This window comes from Pteropus vampyrus, unplaced genomic scaffold (genome assembly GCF_000151845.1).
Source record: "Pteropus vampyrus isolate Shadow unplaced genomic scaffold, Pvam_2.0 Scaffold14, whole genome shotgun sequence".
Classification (NCBI taxonomy): Eukaryota; Metazoa; Chordata; class Mammalia; order Chiroptera; family Pteropodidae; genus Pteropus; species Pteropus vampyrus.
The window spans coordinates 1,926,093-1,947,805 of NW_011888795.1; the positions used below are offsets into that span (position 1 = coordinate 1,926,093).

A 21,713-nucleotide genomic window follows, 5' to 3' on the forward strand; every position below is an offset into this window, starting at 1 on the left:
TAAATTAACTATACCCTTCACATTGAGATCATCTTGCTTCCATTTTAGGTCCCTGAATTCTGCTTTGGTGATTTGAGAAACCAGAGAACTTCTAACTCTGATTAGCCCCTGATTCACTGAAAGGTGGAGAGCACATATGGTTTGCTCATTTTGAGCCCAAGGATCCTTTCACAGAAGGTGCTGGACTAACCCGGCACCCCCTGGCTCAAGGTCACCATTGTTTCATCACCCCCCCTGGTTTGAGTTCCTGCAAAGGGCTGCTGAAGCCTTTCCATCAGGCCTACAAAAGTTATCTAGTGGTCTCCCATTCCCTCAACCTGCCCCTTTCCTGGGTGGCGCTCTCTCCTTTCTCCATGTTACATTTTCAAAACAAATCATCTCCTCTGGTTGTGGTAAGTTTCAGCGAGGGAAATTTCCAGTTGGAAATGGTGAGAAGACCTACCGGAGGGACACTATATATAGCCTGTCTTTAATGGCTGTAATAACATAATTCCCTTTTCATTGCTGCCTGCTTTTAAGCAGTAAATAACATTTTCACTTCAAAATCAAACCAGAATAGATTGCACAGTCTGCCAAGATTCAATAAAGTATGTGTAAACATGCAACATGGCTGTATTATTTATAGGCCTGACTATAATTTTCTTTAGGAGAATAGCTTCATTTGGGTGCTCTGAGTCAACTTAATCTGACAAAATCCAAATTTGTCATAGAAACCTGGAAGTTTAGAGTTAGAGAGACCTTTAGGAATCATAGAGTTGAAAGCCCATGTTTAGTCCAAGATCATATGATGGCATAAGATGGGAACATGCAAGGAAGGGGAAGAGATTCATTCCAACCCACCACGTGGAGCAAGGCCTTGGATTCTCAGATTCAATAAAAGGTGCATTCATGTATCTTTTTATATATTACAATCTGACATTCGAAGGTTGAGATCCCCGCTGTTCAGCTGAGAAAATAGGTTCAGAGAATGAAGTGATTTGTTTCAAGTCACACAGCTAATCTATGACAGAGACTGGATTGGAATTTGATTCCAACTCAAGGCCAGTAGCTTTCCATTCATCATGACTTATCAGTTGTCTCTGATTTCTGGACTCCTGGATAAATTTAGATTGCTATCTCCACAGCACCAGTCCCACCCCTGCCCACCCCCATTCCTCAACACCTCCCTCTGATCCCTCCCTCTCTCCCAGCCCCAGGGCTTGTGCACACTGAGTGTCATGAGCTGCTCCAAGCCCCTATCATCACAAATGCCTTCCTCTGGACATGCTTCTTGCTTATTATTCCAAGGCCTTTTTCAGTTGTTTTCTTTACTTTCTTCTAGAACGGCCTTTTCAAAACAGAGCTATTTACAACTTCCCACTTTCCAAAGAAGAATTAAAAATGAAAAACACATTTTAGTTTCCCTCCTTTTCCATTCCTTCCGTGCTAAAATCCAAAGGCTTTCGTCTGGCAATTCAAGGCTTTCTTTGATCTGGCTCCTGCTGTGTCAATCATCTCTCCGTCCCTGTGTTGCCGATACTTCCATTATAGCATTGCACAGTCAGCCCTGCAATATGGTGTCCAAGGAGCACAGGACATTGAATTCATTTTTACGTCCAACGGGATATCTGCCACAGGGTCTAGACATAGTACGTGCTCAGTGACAGTGTTGAATGGAACAGACTCATTCCTGCTCTCTCTGGCATGCTCGTAGAATGGCCTATCTAGGCCATATCGCCCCATCGGGGGCAGGTCTGGGACCGCCATCATCTGCAGTAGACACTAACACACACAGGAGTGAGATTAGCCCCCGTGCATAGTATCCCGTAACTGGCTAACCTAAACAATACTTCTGAGCGGGCTACTGATGCAATTATATTTTTTCTCGAATCATCACAGCAAGAGGCCTGAATGTGTTTTCTACCAACTTTATCTGAAATGTATCAATGTCTGCTACTGATCCCCTAAATTATAACAGCTTAAGACTAGGTGAAGAGTAGTGCTGCTGAAAACTACACAGACATGGCAGCACCCTGTTCCAGTGCTTGTGCTGGGGTCCCAGGATGCCTCTCAGAAGTGCTTACAAAGGCGGCAGGGGGAGTGGGCAGGGAAACAAAGCTGCGGAGAAGTGCTGACAACACAGTAAGACTAAGACACGAATATGGATATTGCGTAGTGGGTCGGGGTGGCAGGGAGAATGAGGATTAAACAAGAGAATTTATGGAAAGTGCCTGCACAGTGCCTGGCATGTAGTAGATGCTCAAGAAATGGTTACCAGTCTTATCCTCACTGTCATACATCCGGCTGTGTGCACAGAGGAGCAAGGCCTCTCTGCCTGTGTCTGATTGCCGTGCCTCCTCCCACCCCTTCCATCTGCTCCGGCCGGATTTTCCGAACAATGAGAAACACCCAATTCTTTCTCTCCGTGGAAGGGAAAAGCTGTTCCTTATGCCGAGAACCCTCTGTTCCCAGCTCTTGGCAAAACTGGCTCCATCTCGTCCTTCTGGCCTCAGGGTAAATGCCACCTCCCCAGAAAATCCTTTCCTGACACCTCATCACCCCCAGAGTTCTTGTCTATCACATCATACGGGCTATTTCCTTCTTTGCAATTATCAGAAACCGCAATGATTTGGTTTATTTGTTTGTTTTGTTTATTGTTCCATTGGACTTCAAGCTTCAGAAAGAGAAGAGCCACCTATCACCTATGTGTTCTCCACTGTTGTATCCCAGCACCCAGGATGTAGTTGATCTACCTCTGTCTGGGGGAGTTGGGAAGGCCTCCCACACAAAGGTGCATTTGACCAGGGCCTTGGAAGGGGAACAGGAGTTTACCCACCAGGGGCTTTGAAGATGAGGTGGCATCAGGCCTGCTTTTCAGTGGGAAGGAAGTGCTGAGAAAGGAGACTTTGCTGTGATGAGCAGCTCTGTCCAGGAGAAGACAGGCTCCAAGTCCAAACTGGAAGTACAAACAGAAATACCTAGGAGTGGGAGCGAAAGGTGATAGGCACCTCATCCCAGTATCAGAGACTGAGGGCTCAGGCCTCGCCTTTTAACTGGGTTCTCTTACCAGCCTTCTGAGCTGGAATTTGTTTTTTCCCATGTAACCTGCCCACGGGGCGTGGGGAAACCTTACCTGATGGCCAAGCCCAGTTTTCAACCAATAATAATGAAGATGAGAAGCATTACCACTTATTGAGCTTCTATTAAACATCAGTCACCACGCTAGGTATTTCCTCCACAATATCTGTGTAAGCCACAGTCACTGCTCAAAGTTGGCATTACTCCCCCATATTCTGAGGCCGAAACTGGGATTCAAAAAGGGTGAGTAACATGTCCAAAGTCTCACGGCTAGGAAGTGGTGGATGGAGTTTTAGACCCAGCTTGCACATGACTGCTCAGGCAGTGCTCTTGACCTCAACCTCCTTCTGGCTGCTGTACCTCACAGGTGAATCAGTTACTTAGGTTTGGCTCAGACCCTTGGCTCAGACCCTTGTGAGTGAGTCATAAATCAGGCTGCCTGAACCTGTTCGTCCCTGGGAAGCTGATACTAACCTAATCCCTGAACTGACAAGGCCGAGGGTGAGGCTGTGGACTTTGGAAACCCCAGATAGGGCTGTTTCTCCCCAGGGCAGGACCTAGGCGTACTGTGGGGGTGAGTGGTTGCAGAAATCGTGCTTTGCTCTGCCATGGAGTGGGGTGGTTAAGAGCTTGGGTAGAGAGGCAGACAGACTGGTTTGAAATCCAAGTCCTGAGCTAAGTAGCTGTGTGACCCTGGCTTGGGCAAGTTACTTCACCACTTTGCACTTCAACTCTCACCTGTAAAATGAAGATGAGAACTGTCTCCTGGTGTTGCTGGAAGGATTAGGCGAAAAAACATAGGTAAAGTGCCAATCACATATGCTGGGCATGTAGCAAGTCCTCGGCAATCGGTAGACTTTCTTATCATTGTTGTTAATTTTCTTAAGGGGAGGTGTACATGATTGATTGGGTTTGAATATTGGTGCCATTGCTTTTTAGCCATGTGACTTTGGGAAGTTACTGAGCTTCTTCTAAACTCTTCATCTTTAAAACTGGATAATTTAGGAGTGGGGAATCCAGTGCTCTCATACTTAAGCTAAAGTCAACTTCTGTTAAAGAATTGAGAAATGCCAGAGGCAGGAAATGATTCTCACTGCAAATGCACAGCATCTGCCTTAACTTCTGGACTGTCCGAATCTCATCAGGGCATCCGGGGTGTGGTCTTCAGAGTGTGGTTGTATCAGTTGATCTGAAGCTTTTGACTAGTCTGTTGTTTTGCTTTAGGCCAAATGAAGACTCCTGTAAGTAAGGAGCATGTTAAGCACTGTCAGCTTGGGAGTCAGGAAAGAAAAGACCACAGAGAAACGCTTACACACCTATGCACACTGCCCTGGGCATGCTCAGCTTCAAGAGTTAGATGTGCAGCCTGTGGCCGGCCACCTGCTGTGGAAACGAGCACCCTGGCTTGGGTGCCAAACCTCTGGTTCTGCTTCCACGCTTCCAGGCAGCCTGTCTGCCCCGCAGTGCTCACCTCACAGGGAGAAAAGCTCAGGTCATGGGCACCTCAGTCTCTTGGTAACATCTCAGACTCTGAGTGTGAGTCGATGTGAGTTAGTTCTGAGACACTGACCCCTTCTGCGAGCACCAACAACATTGAGTTTCTGGGCCTGCCAGACTGAGAACTCAACCTCGTCAGACAGGGGCCCCACCAAATTACCAACACTCTGAGACCCTGACAGAGCTGGCAACTGACTGTCCCAGACACCGCTGGTTTCTCGGTCACTTTCTTTATCCGTAATGATACCTTTATCTGTAATGATTGGGTAAAGGATTATACATCTGTGCCTGGCCTTCCCTAGGTGCTCAACAATGCTGATTCTTTTCCCATCTTATGTAAACCCTATGGTCTGCCTAGGCCGGGAGATTGTGATCACCTTAATGCCTGGGACCCTACCTCCTATTGTTCTGGTTTCTCTCCCTCACTCCCCAAAAAGTCCCTAGAACCTGACCTTGCCCTCAGTGGTTATCTTATCCATGCTGTGGGTTCTCACCAGCCCGATCTCTGACTACACATCAGTCGTGCCCTCCTGGCGTTCCCTGAGCTACACAACAGCAGCTACACAGTGGAGCACCCCAGGCCCAGTGCCATGGTACTCAAATTCTAGAGCTGCCACCAACTCACTGTGAAACCTAGCTCCAGCCATTCCCATCTCAGGGCCTCCTTTTCCCCTTTTGTGAAATGAGGACACTGGGCCAACTCCTCACGTGTTGTGGTATTTGTACGAATGAATTACTCCTTCCGTCCATTCATTGCACTCACTCTCAGTACTTTCTCAGTGCTGTGTTAGGGAATATGGTTGGAAGAGAGAGTTGAATGGATGTGCCACAGGACTCAAGCCTCTCACACCATGGTGAAGGGAGAGTCCTTGGCAAAATATAATGCACCTTCTCAGGGAACAAGTAGTATAGCCAGATCGTATCAGGAGGACACTCTAAGCCTTGCCTGAGTCCCGGCACCTGTGACTTTGCAGAGTGGTGGGCTCCCAGAAGTCGGCCCTGCTTCCGGTGGACATGCACCCCCTCTCCAAGCATTACTCAGCGCCCTGAAATGTTCGCTGCCCCCACCCCCTCCCGCCCCCTGCGCCAGTCCTCCTCGTCCTCCTGGAGCGCAGCACAAAGGTCCTGTTGTGGGCCAGCAGCCCAGGCAGCAGGCGAGCCTCTGGGTGACTCACTATCTTGCCATTTCCTTTGTGTGGCTCGCAGACTCCTTGCTGGAAGCCAGAGTGTGGCTGCTGGGCTGGGGGTGGGGGTGCCGGCGGCCCCTCTCCAGCGTCACCTCTCCGGGAAGGGGATGGCTCTGGGACCGGCGTGCCTTTTATGTGGCAGTGGGGCTCCCAGTGCACGATGCAAACTGAAGCCTAGAGCCCCGACAAAGACGGCGGCTGGTGCGGAGACTGCAAGATGTTTGCAGCCTCGCCTGGACAAGAATCAAAGCCCCCGCCGTGGGAGAGGCATGTGGTCCCCATCAGGCATTCCTCTGCTCCCGGTCCCTTAAATGAACACATCTTTATGAAAAGTGAAAATTAACCATGGAGGGGAAGGGCCTGGATGGCTAAGGAAGCAATGTGGGCTGCTGGCCTCCTGGAGAATCTATGGTCCCTGCTCAGATTACCTGTCAGCTGCTACAGAACCCATCTGAGCTTGAGGTATGTTCCCAGGCCTGGGGCTCCAAACACTCAGTGCCCTGGCAGGGACTAGGCTGGTTTGTAGTCAGAGACAGCAGGGCCAGGTGCACTTAGTAAACAGTGAAAGAGTAAATGATTACTGGTCCAGGAGCCCGGAGGTGGGTTCTTCTGTAGGTTGACTACATGACCTCCAGCAAGTTTTAACAGTGGAATTTCTGACATCTGTGGGAGCAGGTCCTAAGCCATGGTTCCTAAGACCCTTCCTGGTCTGGCTCCTGCCTTCTGCTTTGGCTTTCTCTCTGCCCACCTACCCCTTACGCTTTATGTTTCCAGCCACTGTGAATGACTTGTTTTCTCCTGAGCATGCCATGCTCTAGCTCACCTCCAGGTTTTGCACAAGCTGTTCCTGCTGCAAGGAAAACTCTCCCCATCCTCTTCAAAGGCACCTGGGTAGTCCTTTTCCTTCAAGAGTCAGCTCAGGAAGCTTCTCCCTGGAGTCTGGCGTAAGTGCTTTTCCTCTGCTCGCCTCTGAGAACCTTTGCAAAGTCCTGTCAGAGCCCTTACTATTCCCTGTTCTGTGATTCCTGCTGGTTTACATGAAGGAGGACACTAAAGTAGTCAGTGAGTGAATGAATGAATAGATGAATGACAGGCTTGGGAAAGGAAATTGCTTTACACATCAGTGCCTTGTGGGTGGGTACTAAGACAAACCCTGCAGGAAGGCTAAGAAAATGATTCTAATTCTGTCCTTCCTTCTATAATTTTTAGGCATCTCATGTGAAACTACAGGTGCTATTGTGAGGTTATTGCCCTGGACTGAGGAGGGACCCACACAAACAAGGGAGGGTACATCTGGCATCAGTATGCAGTGTCAAAGCCAACTCACAATTTGTAATCAGACCACTGAAACATAAACATGAATGGACGTAATGATGGGCCAGGTCAGCAGTCTGTCCCTGAGAACAATGTAGTAGGCATCGAGAATAATCCTCACACACTTCTAAAGTTCTTTAGGATTTACAAAGCTTTCACGATCACTGGATTTGAGTAGGCAGGGTGGAGATCATTTCTACCCCTGTTTTCGAGATGAGAAGACTAAGCTTAAGGAGAAATTGAGTCTTGCTTTAAAAGTAAGTGAGAAGAAATAACTCAGGTCTTCTTTCAACCAATCCTTAGGAGCTGGTGGGTGTCAAGCATTCTAAAGATAAAGGATATGTGGTTCTTCCCTCCAGGGAGCACTAAGGGTTGTCAGGGAGACTGAAGAAGAGCATGACAAGTGCTAACCTTATGACAGGAACAGGGGATACTGGAGTCCAGAGTAAGGATAGGTTTGTTCTGGCCGTAAAGTCAGAGAAGTCTTCGTAGAAGAGGAGACTTTTACGTGGGATCTTGAAGGGTGGGTAAGAATCTCCTCGAGATGGAGAGAAGACAGTGAGGAGGACACAGAGAGAGGGGTCTGTGGCAAGGAAGTGTGCCACCACATGCTCCCTCTCTTTGGCTACTAGGCATTCGTCTTTCAATGTTTAAATCAATAAGGACAATAAGAGCAGATGCTGTCATTTGCAAATGTGAAGGTCCTAGAAGTTCCTGTAAAGCACCATCCTCTGGGCCTCACCAAACCACGGCGGCAATGAACTGATCTTCATGTTCTGTAGGCAACTCTCCCAGAGGGAGTGTGAATTTGGGAATCATCAGTTAAAGGAAACTGGTGCAGTAGTTGTAAAGGAGTGAAAGTCAATGGAGGATTATTTTAAAACGGGAGATACTGCAGCATGTCTTAGGATGAAGGCAATGATCCAGAAGGAAGGCAAAAACAGTGTCCAAGCATCGACCCGAGACATCAGCTTGAACCTGCTCTAACTGACATTCAGTTCCCTCTTGCAATGTCCTCTCCATGACTTAGTGGATAATGCACCTGGCTCCTGGGGTCCACACTCTCTATCTCCAGTCTTTTCCTTTTTCCCCAGTTCCTCATCTTGTCAACACCAACATCTCGTCTGGGAAAGCTGATGAGAAATATTCACCTAGCTGGGGCTGCTGCTCCATCCACGTATCTCTTGGAAAGGAAACACAAATACAAGTAGAAAGTTATAAGGGAGATTGAGCTAACCAGCAAGTAATTCTTAGCTCTCACAGACCTCAGAGACCCATACTCAGTAACATCCAAGTGCCTCCCACGAAACCACTGGAAAACAGCTAACACTTAGACTTGTAAATCCACATCTTAGATACACATCGTCGTCTCTGTATCTTTCACTGTAGACACTGTTGTATTAGATTCGTTAGGGATGATGATCCAACCAATGGCCAATTACTGGGAAGCAATGCAATCCTTCTTCAAACCCCTTTCTTGCTGAAAGGAACTTGGGAAGTCATACTGTTCTCAGCTCATTGGCCCAGAAATGGACACATGTCACTGGGCTTCAGTCTGGTCGAGCCAATCAGCGTTTTTCTTGATAAAATTTGTGCCAAGAAACATAGAGACTCAAGTTATGAGTATGCTTAGATTGAAAAGTCCTGAGATATCAGGACAGGAGCTAGTATTGTGTATAACAAAGCCATGGGCAAGCCTAAATTATGGAAAAGAGAAAAATAAAAGTCTTGCAGAGAGGTCCAGTCTGCCAAGAAAAGAATGGAGTTAGAGACATCCAGAAAGAGTTATTAGAGACAAGAAGTTCTGTAGCCACTGAAGACACAGAGAGGAGACGTTTCTGTTCCCTTGTGACCCAGCATTACTCATGTCCTGTCCTTGGATGTCAATGACAGTTCTCCGTATCCTTTCAACAAGGGAAGGAAACTGTTCGAAAGAGCACCTGATCCTGTTTGCCGACATGCCCTAAGTAAAAAAGTGCTAAAACCAAAGATGTAGTATATATGAACTAATCCTTGAAATTCCCTGGCCCAATTCAGTAAACATTCCATGAACAGCTTCCATATGCCAGGTGCTGCAGGCATTCTGAGAAAAATTGAGACCCACTATCTGTCCCCAAAGAGTCTCCAGTTTGGTAAAGTGTGTTCCCACATACCTAGAACACAAGGTAGTTTAATATTAGTACCCTACAAGAAGTGCAGATGGAAGGCTGGAGGAATGGACTACAGCTGGGGAAGCAGGAGAAATTGGATGGAAGACAGACAGCCTTCAAGGATGGGTGGAATGTAATACTGCAGAGAAAAGAAATATGGAAGGTACAAGAATCAGAGGTCTGGTGGCATAAAGGGGCATGCAATTCATGGGACGTGATAAACTGCACGGCTTGAGAGAATTGGTTAGGGGGAATATGTTAGATGAGTTTATAAGACAGGTTTGATTGTGATTATAAGGGGCCTTGAATGCCAAGTCAAATCTGTTACCATAGAATCGTAAGAACGGGAAGAAAACCTCGATGTTATCTTTTCTAACTCAGGTAGTTTAGTTCCTAACCCTCTTAAGGAGGCCACCATGACTGAGTACATCCCAAGTGCTTATATTTGATATTGTCATTTCAATGGCAATGACTCAGAAACTACTTTTCTCCCTCCAACAACTTTCAGTTCTTTCCAGCAGTGCTCTCTCACTATCAAAAAGAGTCGTAGAGCACAGGGAACTAGGTCTAGAAATTTTGCAGCACAAAATCCAAAATAGTTGTTTGTGAAGTTAAGGAACAGGAGAGGAGCGGTCACTGTGTGTAACATCGGGCACAGTGCTTTTAGACTTCATAACACCTCATCTGTGAGGCAGATATGACAATCCTTTTTCGGGTGAGAAAATCGAGGTTCTACCAGGACTAGGGAAGTTCTCCAGGCCTGACAGATGTAAGAGGTGAGGCAGGGATGTGGCCCAGTTTTACCACAGCTATGTGCTTCCATTCTCTTCTCTGCTTCCTGTAAGGCTAGACAAGCCTGCCTTCAAGTAAATATCACTCACTTACAAAGAAATTTCAAAATGACCTTCAATTAAATTAATGGCTGATGGCTGGTAGTGGGTGAGTAGAGAGAGCAGATTATAACAGCAAAAGCTTCATTGCATGAATTTAGCAAAGCTCTAAACCTTATAGACCAGAAGACTACAGAAACATTTGGCAAAATGGTTTTTTCTTGTTAAATAATCCCAGGACTCATTTTATAATAAGCCCGAGCAAGTCCCCAGCTCAAAAGCCCTTATCATCTTACAAACTCCTCTTGGAAGCACATGGTGCTTCTGGCTCCCGGAAATAGCAGATACTATTGCCTCCATCAGTAATGTCATCACTTATTGCACAAGGGGAAACGGAGGAAGAAACAAGCATGTTTAGGGAACAGAGGAGGAGGCAACATGAGATTCTCTCTGGGGTTCTGTCAAGTTGGAACCCCTCTGGAGACAATGTGTTGTCTCTCTCTCCGAAAGTTGGCAGTTTGAGATGCCAGGAGTCTCAGATGGGAGGGCAGGGTGATGGCAGGGGAGAGCATTGTCAGGGACGAAAGACGGTTTGGAGGCAAGAAAGCCTAGGATGAACTAGTGGTAAACGGAGGGACAGGCAAGCAGAGCCAGATGGAAGAGGCTTGTGGGAAGTTTGGACCCAGCCTGTGTCTAAGCAGAAAGGCCAGAGCACGTAACACAGGTTGTCAAACTTCAGGGCACATCAGAATCACACGGGAAGCTGGTTAAATCCTTGGGTACTGGGGGACTATCCCCAGAGACTCTGAATCTAGGATGGGGCCAGAAATGGCGTTTGTGACCAGTTCCCCAGGTGATCTTTTACAGGTAGTCCTTAGGAAACAGTGGTGACAGGATTTTTCTCTGTGGATGTCCATGACCTGCTCCGTAAATTGAGAGGTGTGTCAAAGATCTCTACTGTCTCTGTCAACTCCGACACTGGGCTTCACAAACGCTTCCGCATCATTTCTCTGCCCAAGCTTGCAGGCCTCATTTTTTCTCTCAACATAATTGTTTCCCATGCTTTTTAATTTACAAGGCAGGTATGTTGTCAGCTACCTGCTCAACTCTTGAAAAGGTCTTACAAATAATAGACTCTAGCAACTCCATCTGGTCTGCCCGTTTGGGTAAAAACAAGACAGCATCGTGTGTGTTCACGTGGGCGTCCAAATGGGACAGAGTCCCTCTCTCTAGAGGCCATGGCTTGGGGCCAGGACAAAACCACTTCCAGGTCTCAGGTCACAGGACCATGCAGGATGATTTATTTAAGGAAGAAAACTTCAAGGGCTTAAAGGAAATTAAACATGTATATTTCTCTAGCAATTATACATGTGCTTTCCCTTGCAAAAGAGTCCCCATGCCCTGCCTGGAAGAAAAGCCAGATTTCTCAATGAATCTGTGTTTTGAAGGCATCCAGAGAGGGATGGTGTTTTTCTAGCAGTGAAAGCCACATGAAAGTCTTTATAGCAGCTTTGCACTGTTTCTGCTATGGCTTCTTTCAGGGCCGACTGGAGAGTCAGGGAGTCCTGTCTGGGAAAACGAGACAGGCTGGGCCTGAAACATTGATTTCTGGTTCAAGTTTCTCAGTGAAATGTGAATAAGGAATTTTCCACTTCTTTTTGTCCTGATTCACCTTGGCAGAGTCTTTGGAGTCCCAGACTGGGGCAGGGAAAGTCTGTTTCAGGCGGGCATCCAGCCAGACGTGCACCCCAAATGAATAGTCCTCTGTGCTGTTCCAGTATCAGTTGTCTCCTTTTGGCTAGGAAAAGACTCCATCCACCTGATTTCTGATTTAACCATTTTGTTCTAGGAGGAACTGGGCCAGAATGTCAGGACAAGAGAATGTCAGGGCCGTGTAAGTCCTCACCACTGGCTACAAACTTAAGTGGGTGATACAGATCCATTTATACTAACTGAATAGCTCATATATGTCAGGCTCTCTGCCAGATGTTGGGAATCAAAAGGTAAATATGATACCTTCCTGTTCTCAAGAATTTACAGTCTAGTGGGGGTGACCGTTGTGCAAACATCAGCCAGGACAGACTCTGATAAAGATGAAAAGAGAGGTGCAGAGAAATGAGGGAGATAGGTTCTGGTTGGAAGGAATCAGGGAATGCTTCCCAGAGGAGCTGGTAGCTGCACTGGGTCTTGAAGGATGAATGGGACTAGAGATATGGTAGATGGGGAAGGGGAAGGGCTGTCAGAGAAATATACTGTGGTGAGAACATCCCTGGTACACAGAGGTACAGTAAATAGTCTGGGGTCACTCATGGGTAGATACGCAAAGAGAGCAATAAAAGATGAAGCTTGAACAAGAGGCAAGGGCTAAGCCATGAAGGACTCTCCAAGTCATGATGAGGATCTGGACTTGACGAGGCAGCAACGAACAACCATCAGAGGGCTTAGAGCCAGAGAGAGAGGAGTTGGATGTAAAGAGAACAGGTCGAAGGTTCTTGCAATAAATCAGGTGAGAAATTAGTTTGGCCAACGTTGGGCTGAGGAAATGAAAAGTCAAGGATGAAATCAAAAGATATTTTTTTTGGGGAAAAAAAGTAGATTGTTTGACTATGGAGAAGAGGGAGAATTTAAAGGTTCCCAAGCATGTGCTGATCCACAATTTAGGCAATGATTGGGGGATGGTAAGATGGTTGGTGGTTACTCCTACAGGCTGTAGAGTCAGAGCTTCTGTCCAACACCTGTGTTTTTAATTTCCTAGGTAGGAAATTAACTAACTTCTTCATGCCTCAGTTTCCTCCTTTGTAAAAGGGAATGAACAAATTGCACAGTAAATCTGTTGGCTATCATTGTATTAACAGGCCTAGCACTTTTTGGTTTCAGTTATTTCTCAGGGTCCCCAAGGGTCTGTGACTTGGAATTTAAACGAGGTGCACTGTGAAGAGGGTGTGTGCCTGGTACATCACTTTGCTCACGCTGCCCATTTTTATTCTCCATCTGGTAACACATACAACTATTCTGTTAAGTGATAAAATCTCCTTTGCAAAAAAAGGAGAAAAAAAATCCTCTTTTGAAAATGAAGAGGTCTAAGAAAGTGTTGTTTCTTGGGCAGAAAATGAAAGTTTTATAGGGAAAATCACTGCCAGAATGGCACTTGAGAATTTGAGGTTTCTCAAAAGAATCCTGCAAATCATCCTTTGCATTCTCACTGGAAAAAATTATAAGAGCGATGATATATGTGAGGATTTAAAAACCATTAAACAACATACATACAGAAAAAGTCTATGAAACATACCAGCAAAACCAACCATTATAAAACAAGCAGTGGCTATTTGCATAGCCACCACTCAGGTCAAGTCACAGAACGTCGTCGGCACCAGTGCCCCTTCCTGTCTTACCTCTTCCCACCTAAAGTAACTTTTGTCTTGACTTTCATGAGAAATGCCTCCCTGATTTTCTCTCCTCCCACCACCGAAGTGGACGTCCTTGGTCCCCGGGCACCAGGGTTTCGTTTGGATTGGCTTTGCTGTGGAATCACACGCACAGGCTTTTCATTTGGATTCTCCATGCTGTGGAATCACATGCACAGGCTCTTTTGCGTCTGTTTCCTTTTCTCAACATTAGAAACACCACCACCTCCGCTGACGTGAGCCTGCAGTTTGCATATTTTCACCACCATGCCAGAAAAATATACCACAATTTATTTATCCATTTGACTTCTGGTGGACATTTGGGTTGTTCAGTTTGGGGGGTTATTCTGAATGGCGCTGCTGGGAATATTCTTATCCATGTGCACATGTTTCTGTTGGGGTTTTCCCAAGCATGGACCTGCTGGGTCTTAAAAAGTAGGTGTAGTTTCATCTTCAGTAAATACTGCTAAACAGTCTTCCAGAGTGGTTCCACCAGTCTATATTTCCACCAGCAGGACTCAAGAATTTCCAGTCCTCTTCATACTCATTAAAACCTGGAACCATCAATCCTTTTAATATGTTTTATGTCTAAAGAGGTTTGAAGAGCATCCCAGAAAAATAACCAGAACCTGGTGTGCTACCAGATCAATTAAAGGTCTAAAGAGCTAAAATATTTGTAAGTAAGCACAATGACTTACTTTTTCAGGGGAAAGCCCATAATGATGCTTTAACGTGCAAGAGATTATCGCAAATCTCTGAATGGAGTTACAGAAGCACATTAATGGTAGATGGGCTGCTGGTGCAAGAGCTGGAATTGTAAGGAGATAAAAAGATATTTCAGAAAAGTCTCTGAGATGAAAATGGAGGTGGAATAGAGAGAATTCAGAGTTCATTGAGGCAGGTTAGAAGCCCTGAGGGAACAGTTTTGGAAAAGAGTTCAAGATTTTGGAATGATGTATTGGTATAGGTCTGTTGGTTTTAAAAATGTGCATAAATACTATTATTCTTTTTCACCTACATTTTTCCTTTTCCCTTCAAAATATTGATCTAGTTTATCAAATCTAATTACTTATGGTATTAATTTGCAATTGAACATCATACTTATTTATTCATTCCTACACTGATGATTTGTAAACAATGCTGAAAGAAACACATTTTTGGTTTTTGTATTTTTTAAGATATGAAATAAAATAAGATGAAGCAAATATAACAATTTGGGATATTGCGAACAAGAAAGCCTGCTTTATTATTTTCTGGACACTTTCGTATACTTGAAACATTTCGTAATTTAAACATGTTTTAACATTTAATCTCAACTTAGACAAGGCACAGAGAGAGAATACTTGAATGGGTAGATCCTAAAGTCTTAACTGGCTGGGTTGACTGAGGAGCCTGTGGAAACAACATACATCAGACACCCAAAGGGTGGACCTGGATGCAGCTTAGCAATGCTCCTCTGAAGCCTCAAAGGTGTCCACGTGGCGCATTTCTCGAATTAGACAGACAGGGGTGGGATCAGATTCCAGTGCTCACAGAATGAGACCCTGGCATACTGTTCAGTTCTCAGCCTTTTTCTTGGGAAAACATCAGGCTGAGCTGTTATGAAAGTAAATACAATCATAGATATAATAGGCAGTTATACCGGTTTGGATTCGATGAGGAAAGCAGAACCACTATGAGCGATAGAGAGTAAAGGATCTGTTACAGGAATTTGACCCTCAGAATTGTGGTAGAAGCTGGAGATGTGAAGCTCTGGAAGGAGACAATTAGAGGGTTAGAGAAAAATCACTCGTGAAGGACCACAAAATGATACTGATAAAGAAGTCTGTGTGAGGTTCTACATTTGATGGCAACCTGAACTTACTAGCCAATGGCAAAAAAAGGCAGTTGGCGAGAAACGCTGGACATGAAGCAGAAGAGAACAATGACAGATGAGAACTTGCAAGGACAAAACTCAGTTCACAATGGTCACCTCAGGTCTAATGGTAACTTGGTGGCCCACAGAAGGCATTCAGTCTCTCTTAGGCCCAATAGTGAGGTAGAAGCTTTCTTTAAGGCAGATAATTTTCTGTAGAGTATGGCATAGTTTTGCACTCAAATTCTAAAGCCTGTACTATGCCTTGCCTATAGGGAACTGCCAAAGGTTTCGTACAGCTTTTTTTTTTTTTTTATCTGCCACAGACACTTCTAGCACAAATAGATCTGCTGAATCATATGTTCGATTCAGATGGCAGAGCAGCTCGCATGGCAGGCTGGATCTGTTGCAAATTCTTCTCATTTTCTGGAAGGCACTCAAAAGAGGCAGCCTTTTAGATTACTCAATAAGTGAGTTGAAGTACCATGATCGAATGGTACACCGTTACCTCTAACATTCAGAGGTTCACTGGGCAACCTGCCATTTCCTCAGTGGTAAGAGAGGCCAGAAGCTGCAACTTCTCCTTCACTTGAGAAAAAATATCTCAGCATGCCCTGATCACTGGAATCTTAGAAAATTCACCAAAATAGCTGGCCCCTGATGTTTTTGTGAGATTCATTTTCCTCCATCTGCCTGCATTTTTCTTACCAAAGTATTTAAAGTAGCTGCTATTTCTCGTTCACCAGGACCAATTAGCATGATATCATCAATATGGTAAGTCTATGTGATAGTCTGTGGAATGGAGAGGCTATCAAGGGCCCTGGGATAAGATTATGAGAATAGATTGTGGAAGCTAATACAGCCCTGAGGCAGGACAGTGAAGGAGGGTTGCTAGCCCTGCTGACTGAAAGCAAACTGCTCTTGAAGTCTTTAATAACACATATAGAGAAAAAAAGCATTTGCCAGATTAATAGTCGCCAGAAGTTGTACTGATTTTCTTCAGTAACAAAACCAAAAGCTGCAAGTGGTGTTACCACCAATTAAGTTTATGATAATACACTGTTCTCCAAGATTCATTTATCAGGCCAAATAAACAAGTCGAATGTAGGTATGGTGGGATTCATCATCTCTGCGTCTTACAAGTCCTTGATGGTAGCACTAATTTCTGCCATACCTCCAGATATATATTTCTTTAATTTAATCTTTTGTAGGTAGAAGTGATTGATTTTATTGGTTTCCAATTGACTTTTTATACTATAATAGCCTTTATTCCATGGATAAAGAAAACACTGTAGATAGTTTATCAGTGGCTGAGTATGTCTCTTCCTAAAATGATCTATTCCAGAACTGGGGAAGTAACTACAGGGTGTGCAGGGACACCCTGAGCCCATTTGAGATGGATCCAAGCCTAAACTCCATGATCACTTGTCCTCCATAAGCTCCTATTCTAACTGTGGACCATAATGGCATTTTCAGTCTCTTGAAATTAGTTCAGAGATAGTGCCCAGTAATTCTTGATAGGCGTGGCCATTTTCCTTTCCCCAATGCAAAGTCACAGTGACAAATACCCTCAAGTGCCTTTGAAAAAAGCTAGAAAAAAGATTTTTGCTATATAAATTTGGGGCTGAGTAGCTACTCCAGTCTGGGAGTTGATTGTGGAGCCATGATTTTCTACTGTGACAAAGTACCTCTATTCAGCAGACCTAGAGCTTTTCAATTTATCTAAATCAAATAAGACTTGAGTAGGCCACTCATCAATTTTAGTTTTAAGGATGTTGTGATCAATTAACCAATGCCAAAGAGCTCTGTGCAGGTCAAATCATTCTGATTAATGCTTCAGCTCTGCTGTCCATTATGGTAACCACCACCCCTCTGATGATTAAGTGTCTTATATTTGGCTTTTGCCACCTGGGCATCCTATCACTTTCATGAATTCAAGAAACTCACTTCGATGGCAGTAATACCAATGTTATTCCTGGTCTACAGTTATTAGCTACCATAGGTTCTTCAACTACACTGGGGTCCCCCTCGTGGTATGTGTACCATAGTACAAGGCCTTGGTGAAGGGAGTGTCCTTGGGACCCTCCTGGAGATATAATTAGAAGGTGGGTAAACAGGTGTCACATAATAAATTTACTCCGGAGTTCTGATTTCCTTACCCTTTGGCTACCCTCCTCTACATTACATCAAAAAATGTTTAATATTTCCATTGTACTAGGTGTAAGTCACCACTGGGTCTAGATTTTAGTTCGGTGAATCAAGCAAACTGTTAGAACCACTATAAGCTACCCAGAGTAACACAGTGAATTCATAGTCTCGGCTCAGTGTGCCTGTATCGACATATTTGGTCTAATCCAGATTTGTATTTCTTCCACCCAGTACAATATCAATATGATATATTTCTAAACATGTTTCTCAGTTTTCTGTGAATATAAATTGCTAAAAGTTTGCAGCGCTTTTATTGTATATGACATTTTCACTTGAGTCAAACTTTAATCGATAACCCATGGGGCCTGCTGAAACTGGAGTCTAGAAGCAATGCGAGCGACTGGGGACAGGTCTTGAGAAGAAGCAGTAGTTTCCTGCAAAGTACTTTAGCTCCTTGGTCCTGGTCCAGGTCCAATGAAAGTTTCTTCAGAAAAGGTGAGACAGCTCTTTGGTTAGGGAGGAAGTGCTGCTACCACCGATTCAGAGCTTGAACTCTGAACAAAATTCAGGGTTCAAGCTCCCCAGTCTCATCTGAAGCGGCCCATATGTCTCTATCCCAATCTTCAGGGTCCCACTTCATCCTAGTCAATGTCCTAACTTTAACATAAGAGACCCTGTGAGCTTGCAATTTTAATTTGCATTATTCAGCCCAAGATTAGACTTGGGTTTGATTTTGAGAAATCTTGGCCCTGTAGTCATAGGAGCCATGGATTTTCTTTAGTCAGACCTTGATTTGGGACCTTAAAGCTCTAATGTCATAATTTTTCTTTCTCTATCCCTCTTAGAAGCTACCTATCAATCTCTTTCTCCTCCTTATTTTCACTGGTATGTTCTATAGCAGCAACGACTTGGTCATCCAAAGCATTGCTTTCCATGGGCACTTAATGACAGATGTTGCAGGTGATAGTTTAAGTAGCTGTTTTGCCACTGTATATCATGGACTACCAGTGTCCCCTTTGTCACTGGCATCAGAATTATTATGCCTTTAAATGTAATCAGACCAAAGAACCCATTCCAGAAAACAATTCCAGAACCAATTCAGAGAATTCCTCCTTTATATTCTCTTCCTAATAGTTTGATCAGGAAAGCAGAGCCACTCTCAATGATACGAAACAAATGATTTTTTGAATAGGGATTAGACTTCCCATAACTGTGCGAGAAGTTATGAAAATGAAGGTCTGGAAGAGAAATATTACTAGCCAGGGACTACAAAGGGCAAATGGTGAAGGATTCTGGGGGAGACTTGCCTCTGCGTCTCCTGGTAGTTTTGAAGCTATTGTAGGGCAGGCAGTCAGTAAGACAAATTGGATCTGAAGCAGGAGAGAATGAAGGCAACATGGAACCCATGCCTATCTCTCACCACTTCTAACCCTCACGATGTCAGTGGCTTATAGAAGAAGTGCATGTCCTCGGCCATGGAGCTGCACTCATGACTGACCCAGACTTGGCCGGAGCTGGAGAGGCTGCAGAATAGGCTCCTGCTCCACACAAAGGAGATGAGCAAGCAGATCAATGATAATGCGTGTGCATGAGCTGTGGTGGACTTGGGTTCCTGCACCGATCTTCAAATAGAATGATTGTTCTCTCACTCTGCCTTTCAAATCTCATGCTAATTTCTCTTGTGGCCAACTAGAAGGAAGGCCATACAAGAAAGGGAAATCTGAGGAATGTGGTTTGTGCTTAGCTAGACTGGTTCAGTACAAAACCACCACAGCAATCAATGTTTAGTGGCCTTCATTTAAGGAGCTCAAGCTCAAACCTAAGGATCAGTACCTTACTGGGAGATGTTGAGTAGAAAGATGGAGAGGGATCAGGTAAAAATTGGAGTATGAATCAGCCTAAATTAAGGCTGTCTGTGAGTTTTTACTCATAAAATCGGGATCCAGAAAGCCAGAGGGCAGGCAGGCTTTGTTCCAGAACATATTTGTATTTGACAACAGTGATGAGAACCTGTCATGCTCTTAGAGAGCACTTTATGGTTTGTGTAGTGCTTTTGCATTCATCATTTCATTCTGAGTGGATTGACTTTCTTCCACTGCATTCACTTATTCACTTGATGCATACTGAACATCTGTCCTACGGCAGGCACTGTGCTAGGTATTTTACATGTGCTGCCTTCAAATATAATATCTCTTTTATATTTCACTGTATCTCTGTGACAAAGGTATCATTGCTATTTTACACATAAAGAAATTATGGCTATAAATTTGGGGTTACAGAGATGAACAAGACTTTGTCCTTGCTTTCTAGAACAGGAGTTGGCAAACTTTTCTGTAAAGAGACAGTGCATATTTTCGGCTTCGTGGTCCATACAGTCACTGTTACAACTGTTCAACTCTGCAATCATAGAAAAAGCAGCCATGGACAATATAAAAATGAATGGACATGACTGTGTTCCAAAAAGACCGTATTTGCAAAAACAGCTGATAGAACAGCTCATGATGATAGAATGTGATAAAGAGTATATGTGAAGGCAGAGTGCATAAGTGGCTAGGGAACTTGCTGAGGCCTCCGCACAGACTTTCTAGAATTGTGACCTCTGTGTCTTATATTTCCAGGTCACTGCCATTCAAGAATCAGGAAATGGCTTGCAGACAAATGCAGGGTGGGATCTTGAGCTTATATCTAATCAGAGCATGTGTTTCCCTCCTGAGTTGACTATCTTCCTATAACAAGCCTGTGGTATGGGGACTATGTTCCAGTATCTGTTTCCCTCTCCTGTATTAACTGTCCCCAATACTTCTTGAACCCCAGAGTTCCATACTCTTGGCATTGCTGAACCTGTGGGCTTGGTGTGACACCGCCCTAGGATGATATTTCCTTGTACGCCATCTTCAACTTCTTCTGATCCAAAGCTTATAAACAATACTTCCTAGTAAGTGGGTCACCAGTTTACACCTCCTAGAATGCCCTCTGGGCAACAACCTCAATGATAGGTCTGGTTCCTGCTGGAGGTATGGAATCACACTTATGGTTGAATGTCACGAGGAGGCAAACTTCAGCTCCGTACAAGGAAGAACTCCCTAAACCAACAGAAACAGCCTCAAACTGGAATGGATTGTCTAAGAAAATGAGTTTCTGACCAGTGGGAGTTGGAGCAATGGCTGGATAACCATCTGAAGGAGAAGAACTCAGGAGTCTCTCTGCTCTGTTCTCCCATTAACTAATTCTGTGACCTTGGACAAACATCTTGACCTCTCTTAACTTGGTTTCATCATCTGAAAATGGAGATCAGTCATCTCTCATATGGCTGTTGTGATAATTAAATGAGATTGGTATTCAAATTCTTAGCATGCACCACTAGCCTGGCACACAGTTCATTTAAGATGGCCTTAGAGGGACTTTGACAGCAGGTGGAGTAGAGAGAAGTAATTTCTGAGGTCTGAGGTTTGCAGTTCTTTAACACACATATCTAATGAGAATTCCTTTCCTTATATGAGATGATTTCATGGAATCCCAGAAACAAGGGATATGACCTCAGAGGATCTCTTTGTGAGCGCCCCAAACTGGATATAATGAAGCAACATTTATTAACACAAAAGAATTTTATTTGGAAGGGAAATGATTGTAGGATTTTTATGCTTTGAGATTTTTTATGTGTATAAACCGTTTTGGGTAAAAGACATTCCAACATGAAGTGTTTCCAGTCAACCCGAACAAAGTTTTGCTTTTAAAATGCCTATACTAACAAAACTTTAGAGGAGGTTTGGGTAGGGAGAGGGGATTTCTTTTTTTAGAACTTTTGTTTGCCACTTGTTTAAAATATATTACTCAAAGGGTTGGTATTAGAAATAAGCATTCATTTCCATAAGTCCTCCACAAAATGAAAGCATCTGAGTTTTGGGGCCGAGGGAAATGCAGCTTCTATTTCTTAATGCAGATGGAAAGAATCCCAAAAGACTAGTGAAGCAAGAAATTATCAAAACTGCGTGCAGTATTTACTAAGTAACTTCATGCCAGTGCCCAGAGAGCTGCCACCACGGCTGCCAAGCCCCATCATCCTCGCTGACCATTGCAGAAGGGGCTCATTGCCCTGGGACAGAGGAAACAGGAAGTTTGTCCAACCCGGACAGAAGAAAAAGAATGTGTTCTAGAGAGCCCCAGCAGGTGGGGGAGCCCCTTTGCACAGGGAGGCTCTTTTGACCCAGAGTACACATAATAGAGCTCTCTCAGAAGAGAAATCCCCGCCCCCTGCCTACCCTCCCTTTCCC

General features: G+C 44.5%; 2 long non-coding RNA genes across 2 annotated transcripts in view; one reads left to right on the forward strand and one right to left on the reverse strand.

Moving 5' to 3' along the window:
• Positions 1-2,616: 2,616 nt before the first annotated feature.
• On the reverse strand, positions 2,617-6,778 carry LOC111733675. The gene is made up of 3 exons (XR_002778099.1): positions 6,565-6,778; positions 3,796-4,296; positions 2,617-2,935 (listed from the first exon to the last, which is right to left on the reverse strand). It is a non-coding gene; the product is annotated as an uncharacterized LOC111733675 (long non-coding RNA).
• LOC111733676 overlaps positions 2,932-21,713 on the forward strand; it is a 21,548-nt gene continuing 2,766 nt past the window's right edge. The window contains exon 1 of the long non-coding RNA XR_002778112.1: positions 2,932-3,300. This is a non-coding gene — a long non-coding RNA (uncharacterized LOC111733676). The remainder of the gene's footprint in view (positions 3,301-21,713) is intronic.